This window comes from Crocuta crocuta, unplaced genomic scaffold (assembly GCF_008692635.1).
Source record: "Crocuta crocuta isolate KB4526 unplaced genomic scaffold, BGI_CrCroc_1.0 scaffold70, whole genome shotgun sequence".
Taxonomy (NCBI): Eukaryota; Metazoa; Chordata; class Mammalia; order Carnivora; family Hyaenidae; genus Crocuta; species Crocuta crocuta.
The window spans coordinates 706,921-718,553 of NW_027528417.1; the positions used below are offsets into that span (position 1 = coordinate 706,921).

Sequence of the window (11,633 nt, forward strand, 5' to 3'; positions counted from 1 at the left end):
TGACCCCAAAATTCTAGCCCAAGGTATATACCTTAGACGTTCGTGTTCTAATGTACACCAGGCTACAGGCCTAGGCATGTTTTCACCAGCGGCCAACATGCCTGTCCCATAAAATGGAAGGGTATGCAGTGATTAGTGATGTATGTGTACTAGAAAATACCACAAAGCATGGGAACAAAAGAACTGTATGTATATGCTCCCTATGGATGGATCTTGCCAAGATAATGTTGAGGGTAAAAAGCAAGTCACAAAAAATACATACATAGTATAATTCCATTTATACAAAGTTCAAAAGCAGGCAAAACCAAACACAGAAGACAATTCTCAAGGAAATTATTACTCTTAAATTTGGAAAGGGATAAATGAGTGTCTGGGTCTGCTAGAGCCGCCATAACAAAATACAGGAGACGAGGTAGCTTAAATAATACACATTTATTTTCCCACAGTTCTGGAAGCCAGGAAGCCTGAGGCCAAAGTTCCTGGGGAGAGCCCACTTTCTGGCTTGTAGGCAGCCCACCTTCTTACTGAAGTTCCACTTGGCCTTTCCTCTGTGCTGGCGTGGGGAGAAAGGCAGTAAGCTCTCTGGTACCTTTTATTTTAAAGGCACCAATCCCATCACGAGGGCCCCACCCTCACAGCCTCATCTAACTCTAATTACCTCCTAAAGGCCCATTTTCAAATGTGGTTAGGGCTTCAATAGATGAATATTGAGGGATACAAACATTTGGCCCATAACAGCACGGCTTCTGAGTTGACAGTGACGTTCTATAACTGGCCAGTCGTTACAGGCATTACCTTTCTTCAACTATTTATATATTTTATTTATTTATTTATTTATTTATTTATTTAATTTTAGAGCGAGACAGCACAAGCTGAGGAGAGGGGCAGAGGAAGAGAGGATCGTAAGCAGGCTTCATTCTCAGAGTCCGACTCAGGGCTCAATCCCACGACCCTGGGATCCTGACCTGAGCCAAAATAAAGTCAGATGCTCAACCGACTGAGCCACCCAGGTCCCTCATCAATCACTTGTATATTTTCTATTGCCTTACATGACACGAAAAAAATAAACATTATAAATCTAGATTAACTCAAAGATTTTCTACCTCTATGATCATCATAAAGCCTTTCAATTTCTTTGAGCCTTGATTTCTTCATATATAAAATAAGGATAATACCCACACCTCGTGGGACAGTTATAAGAGAAAATTTAGCACATGGCCGGTGCCTGGCACAGAGTATAGCCAATGAATTCAAGTTTAAAAAGTATTTATTTTGCCCATTCATTCATTCATTCATTCATTCATTCATTCATTCATCACACATTTCCGAAAAGTCTACGCTCTGCTAAGGGCTGGGCTGAGGAGAGACTGAGGCTCTAGAAGAAACCAAACTTCTGTCCTTTAGACACATGAGGCCTGATGCCCTCTGCTGGAGCCAAAGGGAAATCCTTCCCAGACTGTGCTTTTTCCCTCCTTAACTAAAGATGCTGAAAAAAATCATTCAAAAATACTTTTAGTATTATAAAAGAATGTGACAATTGGAGTTCTGAGCATTTGATGATATCAAAGAACTGCTTTTCATTTTTGTTTAGGTAAGATAATGGAATGGTGGGTTGTTTCTCAAGAATCCTTACCATTCAGATAGTTGCTAAACTATTTACAGATGAAATGACAGATCTGGTTTATCAGTCAGGGTTTGGGCAGAGAAAGAGAACCAGGAGGAGATATATGTTAAGGTACTGTTTTGGCAAGAAATGGCTTGTGTGATCATGGGGGGGCTGAAGGCACGTCTGAAATCCACCGGGCAGGCTGTCAGGAAGGGCAGGCCAGAATTCGAGGGCTTGACCTAACGCTTCCGTCCACAAGTAAAGAAGTCAGCTTGAATACCTGGTGAAAGAGCCTTCTAGGCTAAGGACATGGTGTGTTACAAAGAGTACATGTGGAATTCCTTATTGCTCAGGGAAGCCTTGGCTCCGCTCTTAAGGTCTTTCAACTGAGGCTCACCAAGATGATCTAGAAGAGTCTCCTTTACTTAAAAACTCTGATTATGGGCTTTACTCACATCTACAAACCTCCATAGCAACAGCTGGATTAATAACTCACAAGGGTCTGTAGCCTACAAAGTTCCCACATAAACCTGACCACCACATCTGTGAGCTGGTGGAACAGGGCTAGCCCATGGTTTGAGGGTCCTTGAGCCTGGCGTGATAGGTACAGGGGAGTTCATTATACCATTCTGTCTGCTTTATGTACTTCACGATTATCTACAATTTTTAAAAGGTGGGGTTTTTTTGAAGATTCTATTCTTAAGTAATCTCTACACCCAACATGGGGCTCAAACTTAGAACTTCAAGATCAAGAGTCACAAGCTCTTCAGACTGAGCCAGCCAGGGGCCCTTACAATAAAAAGTTTTTAAATATATTTCAAAAGGGGCCCCTGGGTGGCTCAGTCAGTTAAGCACCTGACTTCAGCTCAGGTCATGAACTCACGGTTTGTGAGTTCGAGCCCCACACTGGGCTCTGTGCTGACAGCTCAGAGCCTGGAGCTGCTTTGGATTCTGAGTCTCCCTCTCTCTCTGCCCTTCCCCGCTCATTCTCTCTCTCTCTCAAAAATAAACATTAAAAAAACTTTAAATATACTTCAAAAAACACCCAAACCAACTGCTTTATATTTTATATTTTCTCTACACATTCTGACATACTAAGATTACTATACCTTACCTCTTTCATAGCATTATACTGTTAGCACCTTTACACCTCATTAAAAACCCTGCCCAAATATTAAACAAAATATTAGGAATTTAGGCTCTAATTCCACATAAACCTGGTTCAAATCCCAGTTCTGCTATTCGTTGCTGACTGACCTGTGCCTAAACTTCTTAGGCTCCCTGTGACTCAGTTCCTTTTAACAGAATCATTCAGTTCATTCACTCACACTGACTGAGTCTATCCTCTGCGTCGGATCCTGTTCCAAGTGTGGTAGCTGTACTAATGAACAAAGCCAACAGAGTCCTTGCCTTTACGAAGCGGACATTCTAGTGGGGAAGACAGACACTAAGGAACTAAATACATAATGCACAGGGGGCTGTAACTAATCCAGAGAAAAATAAAGCATAGTAAGGGGACAGGGGGTGTCAGGGCAGGAGGTGGGGTTTGCTACTTCGTGCAAATGGGCCAAAAAGACTTTATGGATGAGGTGACATTTGAACAAAAACTTGTAGGAAGTGAAAAAAAATCAGCTCTTTGAATATCCGGTGGAAAGGCATTCTGAGCAAAGAACACAGTATGTGCAACGGCCCTGGGACAGAAACGTGGGCAAGATACACAGAAGAGGCCAGTGTGGCTGGAGCGGAAGGAACTAGATGACGGGGGAAACGCAGGGCGTTAACAGGAAGTAGACTGGGCAAGAAGCGGCCACTGGAGGGTTTGAACAAAGGAGGGTCTACTCGAGCTGCAGCGAGGAAAATAAAGTGAAGGGTATGAGGGCAGAAACCGGAAAAGCGATTGGTAGGCGGTCAGGGCCGTCCAGATGAGAGGTGCTGCAGCTGAGCCTGGGCGGTGGCAGCACAGGGTGGAAGCACTGGGCAGACCCTGCCTGTATTCGAAAACAGAACTGACAAGATCTGCTTGTGAATGTGGAGGGAGAGAGAGGGAGGGCTTGAGAATGTTTCCATATTTTTTGCCTGAACAATTGGAAACACAGGGTTGCCATTAACCGAAACGTGAAGGCAGCAGAGGAAGGCAGTCTGGCAGGGAGATGGCGAGGGTTCTGTAGAGGCTGTATGTACGGGAGCACAAATCCACAAGCGCGGGGACAGCAAGAGGAAAGGAGGCGGCAACGACATCTTGGCATCTGCAGTGCTGACCAACCAGGGGTAACTGACTTAACAGATCCAAGAAAGCCTAATCCTAATAAGTCAATGAGGAAATTAAGAATCAACCAATTGAAACAGTAGCATCCTCAAAAAGCTCAGGAATTCTTGGACTGGGGACAGCTGGAAGTTGGGTTGGTGGGCATAAAACAGAGACGATTAGCTTAAAGATTCTGAGAAGCAGTAGTTCTCTAGATCCTTCCTCCTGCTCTTTGCTGATGAGAGGCTGCCTCCCCCCATTTCAAGCAGAGGAACTGGAAGGACAAGTCACAGCTGAGGGTAGAGGCTCATAACCCAAACGACAGGATTGAGGGAACAGGGGCATAGTCAGGGTTTAGACTCCAGGCCCTCTAACCCCATCACCCCCCAGGCTCCAGGCTACCTCTGCGCTCCAGGCAGGACTTCGGAAGAGCCTTCCTTTATGGGGAATCCAAGCAGCTCAGGAAGGACAAAATGTGTGGTTGGCATTTGGAGTCCCCCAGTAAAACTCTCCTACAGTGAAGCTACAGGAACCTCCATTTTTATTTCACGCCCTGCCTTAAATACAAGAAAGTAAACAAGGATTGCCCAGTATCTAATGAAAGCCCCATCGTGGCTTTTTTAGGGGACTGTTAAGAAGGTACAACCAGGGGCGCCTGAGTGGCTTAGTCAGTTAAGCGTCCGACTTTCGCTTAGGTCGTGATCTCGCGGTTCGTGGGTTCGAGCCCCGCGTCGGGCTCTGTGCTGACTGCCAGCTCAGAGCCTGGAGCCTGTTTCAGTCTGTGACTCCCTCTCTCTCTGACCGTCCCCTGCTCACGCTGTCTCTCTCTCTCTCTCTCTCTCCTAGAAATAAATAAAAAATATAAAAAAAAAAAAAAAAAAAGGAACAACCAGATCTTTGTGTTTATCAGCCAGCTTCACCCAGAGGTTGTCTGTAGGTTGTTTTCTTACCTCCTCTGGACCTTCTGTCACCTGCCTTCTTCTTTCCTAAAAAGCAGTCGTGTTCCAAGAGGCCTCTGATTTTGTTCTTTGCTTCTATCTACCTAAAAGTCACCGCTGAGTCATCTTAGAACTTGACCTCTCAGCAAAAGGAAAGTCTCACTGCCTCTCTCTGGGCTTCAGAACCATGGTCAGGGACTTCAGAACTCTGCGGTGAAGGGGGCTCCAGCGCATTTTCATATTATCTATGGCGGCTTGTGCACTAAAATAGCAGAGTTGAGTAGCTGTGGCTGAGACCGTGTGGCCAGCAAAGTCTAAAATATTCACTGTTAGGCCCTCTGCAAGAAGAGTGTGCATCCCTGACACAGATTATCTTATTTAGTCCTAGCAGCCCTTGACACTGACCTCTGTCATTCTTATTTTTTTATTTAAAAAAAAATTTTTTTTTTTTTTTTACCTATTTCTGAGAGAGAGAGAGAGACAGCGTGAGCAGGGAAGGGTCAGAGAGAGAGAGACACACACAGAATCCAAAACTGGCTCCAGGCTCTGAGCTGGCAGTCAGCACAGAGCCCAACGTGGGGCTCGAACCCACGAACCGTGAGATCACGACCTGAGCTGAAGTCGGACGCTTAACTGACTGAGCCACCCAGGCGCCCGTCATTCTTATTTTATCGCAAAGGAATCTGAGGTTTAGAGAAAGCTCATAACTTGCTCAGAGTCACAGAAAGTACTGGGAATGTCATCAAACTGTCTGTTGACAATATCATAAGGTCCCCTATCACCGTCATTTCCCCACCTCCTGGGAACATCAATCAGGAGATACAGTAGGATAAAGAAACCCAAAGTAGTCAAGTAGCAAGTCAGCTAAGACACCATGAGTACTTTTCCTGGAGCTAAAGGCCACTCTGTGTGTCTCTGTCCCTTTACTTGTTCAGAAGTGACTCTGTCCACTGGTGCGGGAGCATCAACCTCACCTGGGATCCCAACCAACCCTCCAGCTCTCCCCACAAACCTCCCACGTCTCTGCCACCCTTTCCCCAAGCGGACAGCCCGGCCTTTCTGAGGCAAATGCATTCTACAGGTGACTGCAGTGCACCAGTGGGGTCTATCACAGCAGGTGCTTCTGTACCATTCTTCCAGAGCTCTGTCAGCCTGCCCGGAGGAAAAGCCCTCCCCTGTTCCCAAATGAGCACAGAGGTGAGAATGAACCAAATCTAGCTCTTCTGAGAAGGAGGCTTCCCTGGGCTATCAGCCAAGTCCTGCCCGGTGAACTCATCCCAGGCTGCAGCACTGAGCTGCAAGAGGGCAGTCTCATGAGAGAGGAGCTCTCCCAGGCTGCAGTTCTTTGAGGGCAGAGGCTATCTTACTGACCACAGGGCCTTACTTAGCACGGGGCTTGGCACCTGTAATCAACAAATGAAAGCTATAATCATTATGTGTATGTACTAGTTTGCTAACTAAATGAATCAATGAATGACCATCTCACTACAAATCTCTCAGTACCAGGGTAGTTAACCACATATACAAACTTACAATTGACAAGATATTTTTCACAACTTCTATCCCAAGTCACCCTACCAGCAATGTTTAGGGAAATACAGAGAGCTTTTTCTCTTTTCGTTTTAATTTTTTTAACATCTATTCATTTTTGAGAGACAGAGAGAGACAGAGCATGAGTGCGGAAGGAGCAGAGAGAGGCGGGGACACAGAATCCAAAGCAGGCTCCAGGCTCTGAGCTGTCAGCACAGAGCCTGATGCGGGGCTTGAACTCACTGATGGCGAGATCACGACCTGAGCTGAAGTCAGACGCTGAAGTGACTGAGCCACCCAGGTGCCGCCAGAGAGCTTTTAAACCTTGATTTCAGAGGCACCTGGCTGCCTCTGTTGGTAGAGGGACTTGTAATCTCAGAGTAATGAGTTCCAGCCCCAGACTGGGTGTGGAGTCTATTTATAAACAACAACAACAACAAAACACCTTGATTTCAGAAAAGAAAGGAGGGCTCACCCAACAGCCTGTGTTTCTTCCAGCAAACCCCACCCAGATGCGCTCCTCACCAAGTAGGTCATCTTTCACTCTCTTTCTCTCTCTCGTCCCTTCTCTCTGAAGGTCCCCCTTCCCTCCCTTTCCCTTGCCTAAGGTCCTGTAAAAGGATTCCTTGACTGTACTAATGATTCTATAGTAGATACTGTTGCTTTAAAGAAAATGTGCGGGGTGCCTGGGTGGTTCGGTTGGTTGGGCATTAGGCTCAGGTCATGATCTCAAGGTTTCTGAGTTCCAGCCTTGCATGGGCTCTGTGCTGGCCACGCAGAGCCTGCTTGGGATACTCTCTCCCTCTCTGTCCCTCGCTCCCAGTCACATGCACTCTTTTTCTTTCTCTCTCTCTCAAAAAAAAAAAAAAAAAAAAAAAGTACTTGGTTTTCTACCCAGAATTTCTCTGCAAAGTTTTTTTTTTTTAATGTTTATTTATTTATTTATTGAGAGAGAGTGAGCATAAGCAGGGGAGGGGCAGAGAAAGAGGGAGAGAGAGAATCCCAAGCAGGCTCTGTAGTATCAGTGCAGGGCCCAATGTGGGGCTCAAACCCACGAACCATGAGATCATGACTTGAGCCAAAATCAAGAGTCAGATGCTCCACCAACTAAGCCACCCAGGTGCCCCTTTCTGCAAAGTTTTAATCTAATAATAGTAGGTAAAGAAAATGTACAAAGCCACTTGCATTTAAGAACTTCACATGTAATTCTATTTTCTTTACTGAACCACAGTGATTAAAATTTAAATATATTGAGTACCCCTGCTTGCCTCTTATGAAACTGTCCCTCAACCTGACTGCATTAATGGTTCACAAGATTCACCTCCTCTAATACAAGATCCATTTATACTAGAAAACCTTTTAAAAACAATCATATAAATCAAATAGCAAAACCCAAAATTATGTTCAGCAGCTACATTGGCCCTGGGCCAAGGTCCAAGTACCAGTTATAAGCTCAGCAACTCAGATAGCATTCCAGCCACTGTGTCTGTGTGTGAATGGGTCAAAGTCATCCAAGACCTGATGCCTAGCAGATGTCCTGAGGAATTCATGTCAGGGCCAACCCAGGGAAGCCTTTGCTCCCATCCAGAGCACCTTATAGGATTCAGATTCTCAGGGCGCCTGGGGGACTCAGCTGGTTAAGCGTCCGACTTCGACTCAGGTCATGATCTCACAGTTCGTGGGTTCAAGCCCCACGTCGGGCTCTGTGCTGACGGCTCAGAGCCTGGAGCCTGCTTCAGATGCTGTGTCTCCCTCTCTCTCAGACCCTCCCCTGCTCACGCTGTCTCTCTCTCGCGCGCGCGCTCTCTCTCTCTCTCAGAAATAAAAATAAAAACATTAAAAATTAAAAAAAAAAGATTCAGATTCTCTCCTGCTGCAGGGTGGATATGAATGGGCGCTGTAGCCAGCTTGGAGGCCAGGATAGAGAGGGCTGTACTGATGCAAGGGTAGGAAACAGAGGTTCAAATGTTGCATGCGGTATCAGCTGCCGCATGTCCTGAGGCAAGGACCTGGAGTACGAAAGGATGTACCCAACACACAGCGTCATCCGCACGAAGTCAAACAAGCTGATAGAATAAAAAAAGTCTTGGGGCGCCCAGGTGGCTCAGTGAGTTAAGCCACAGACTTCAGCTCATGTCCTGACCTCACAGTTTGTAAGTTTAAGCCCTGCATCGGGCTCTCTGCTGTCAGCACAGAGCCTGTTTGGGATCCTCTGTCCCCCTCTCTCCCTCTGCCCCTCCCCCCATCTTGTGCGCTCTCTCTCTCGAAAATAAATAAAAGTTTAAAAAAATAATAAAAAAGTCTTTCATCACCCCTGCACATGCCTATTTGCTTAAAAAAAACGTTGATGGGGATTGTATGCCTGGCTGTGAGAAGGCCCAGACGCTGAGTCTGTCGCAGCTGGCATTTTCTCTGATGCTTCTCTATCCCTCCTCTACCTACTCCCAGGGATTCCCCCTGCTCATTCAGGGATCCCTAGAGCAAACCCAGCCTAGCGGTGAAGTGCTCTGAGAACACCTCTAGCCGTCCATGACTTTGCCCACAGTATCTAGAAGCCTGGTAACTGGTTCCACTGCAGAGGAGCAAATAACAGCTCAAGCCATCTCCTGACTCTTAGAGGTCAAGAACAAGACCTTGGGAGAACGGTCACAAATCCTTGCCAGCTGGCCACTGAGGGGATGATCCCTCTGGTAAATGAAACGCCCACAGGAGTCCCTTCGATAAACCGCTGACTGTTGTCGCGTGCCGGGCTGCTGGGTCACGTCAACAGCCTCCACAAAACCCATCAGGTCTCGGCCAAGTTCCACCTTACCTTCTGCCCCCTGGTGGAAACAGCACACAAAGAAGGGGAGACTTCCTTTGAGAGATACCGGTGCTCCCATCTATGATTACACTAAGGAATGTAGCTGCTCTTAGCTGCTCCTGGAACTTGTTCTGGGATTAGGGGCCTAGCAGCTTGACCAGTTCATTCTGCATTTGTTCAGCAGCCTCCAGAGTCCGTATGCCACATCTTCCTTCACCATCGGGTCCAGGTCCGTAATATAATATGAGGATGCATATATAATCCTGGTGTCAGGGAGCCTTCCCTACAATGGAATACGCTGTCTTCTGCAGAGAATAAGAAGTTTAATGCTCTACTTTAGGCCTGGCACCTTCTTTCTGTCCACAGCCTCTTATACTCAAAGGCAGCAGAAGCCCCCACCTTTGCTGTGGCCTTGCCATGTTCCTTAGAGCTGCTATATTTCCCGAGTATTTTCTTGGACCAATCTTTCAAACACACAGACCAACACTACCTCTTTGGTTGCTAAATACAAAAAACAGACCACACGGGGCGCCTGAGTGGCTCAGTCAGTTAATGGTCTGACTTCTGCTCAGGTCATGATCTCACAGTTCGTGGGTTCAAGCCCCATGTCGGGCTCTGTGCTGCCAGCTCAGAGCCTGGAGCTGCTTCAGATTCTGTGTCTCCCTCTCTCTCTGCCCCTCCCCTACTCGTGCTCTGTCTCTGTCTCAAAAATAAATTAACTATATTATTAAAAATAAATAAACCCCTTTAAACCCCACATTGGGCTTCACACTGGGCACAGCGCCTACTTAAAAAAAAAAAAAGACAGCTATAAAATTAAAAAGAAACAATATTTATGCAACCAATGCTACATCTATAAAGTGTCATACTAACCTTTTTTTTATCTTTATGTTTGAAAAAGTGGACATCCAGATGGCCAACAGACACATGAAATGATGCTCAGCGTCACTCATCATCAGGGAAATGCAGATCAAAACCACACCTCATTCCGGTCAGAGTAGTGAAAATAAACAAATCAGGAGACTCTAGATGCTGGCGAGGATGCAGAGAAACAGGCACTCTCTTACACTGTTGGTGGGAATGTAAACGGGTGCAGCCCCTCTGGGAAACAGTGTGGAGGTTCGTCACAAAATTAACACTAGAACTCCCCTAGGACCCAGCAATAGCACTGCTAGGAATTTACCCAAGGGATACAGAAGTGCTGATGCATAGGGGCACACGTACCCCAATGTTCATAGCAGCACTCTCCACAATAGCCAAAACATGGAAGGAGCATAAGTGTCCATCAACAGACGAATGGATCAAGAAGAAGTGGTTATCTACACGATGGAATACTCCATGGCAATGAGAAAGAATGACATCTGGCCTGTGTAGCAACATGGATGGACCTTGAGGGTGTGATGCTGAGCAAAATAAGTCAGGCAGAGAAGGACAGATACCATATGTTTGCACGTATAGGAGGATTAGGAGGAACTTAACAGAGGACCATGGGGGAGAAGAAGGGGGGAAACAGTGGGGGAGAGGGAGGGAGGCAAACCATGAAGACTCTTGAATGCTGAGAACAAACTGAGGGCTGGTGGGTGTGGGAGAGAGAGGAAGGGGGGTGATGGGCATGGAGGAGGGCACTTGTGGGGATGAGCACTGGGTGTTATATGGAAACCAACTTGACAATAAACTATTTAAGAAAAAAAAAAGAGAGAGAGAGACAGAGCTTGAGTGGGGGAGGAACAGAGAGAAGAGACAGAATCCAAAACAGGCTCCAGACTCCCAGCTGTCAGCACAGAGCCCGACGTGGGACTCAAACACCCTAACATTAAGATCACAACCTGAGTCAAAGTCAGACGCTTAACCACTAAGCCACCCAAGGGGGGTCCCAATACCTTCTTTAAGTGGTTCCTGCTTTCTCACTCACCGAGAAACTGTTCTCTAAAATCAAAGACTCTCGGAAACTTTGGTGTTTGGAATTTTGTCAGTAAGAATGAAATCGTTTCAATGTTGCCATCCAGGTGCAAAGCTGCAGAAAAGGGGTTTCTGGCCAACACGCTCAAGAAACACGACCCTCGCACGCCCGTCCCGTCTCTCTCTCCCACGCGCAAGCGCAGGGCGCACACAGCTTCGCGCACGGTCCACGCTGAAAGCCGGCGAAGGGCGCCTGCGCACTGCCGCCTTCGTTACCGGCGCTGGCCTCGGCTCGCCCTTCCTCTCCGGGATTGGACGCGCAGCGCTCCGCAGGGAGGGGCCAAAGGCACACTGAGCGAATCCCTGGCGTGGCCCGGGAGTTGCCCTTCCTCCCCCTCCCGGTGATTGGACGAGCCTGCGGGGTGTCCCGGAAGGGGCGAGGCCAGCCAAGCGGCCCGTGTAGGCGGCTAGTCTGGTTTCTGAAGTCTTGGGTGTGAAAGATCGGCCTGCTCTTCGCTGGACGCTGGCGACCTGGCGGGGCACACGCTGCTTGGACAGGGGCCTGCGCGTTCTCATGGAGCTTCGAAGGAATCTGAAAACCGCCTTGGGGTC

At 47.2% G+C, this 11,633-nt stretch overlaps 1 long non-coding RNA gene across 1 annotated transcript; it reads right to left on the bottom strand.

Moving 5' to 3' along the window:
* Positions 1–441: 441 nt before the first annotated feature.
* Positions 442–11,196, bottom strand: LOC144223534 (uncharacterized). Its single transcript, XR_013332728.1, has 4 exons — positions 11,035–11,196; positions 9,996–10,154; positions 9,132–9,427; positions 442–553 (listed from the first exon to the last, which is right to left on the bottom strand). It is a non-coding gene; the product is annotated as an uncharacterized LOC144223534 (long non-coding RNA).
* Between the last annotated feature and the right edge of the window lie 437 nt (positions 11,197–11,633).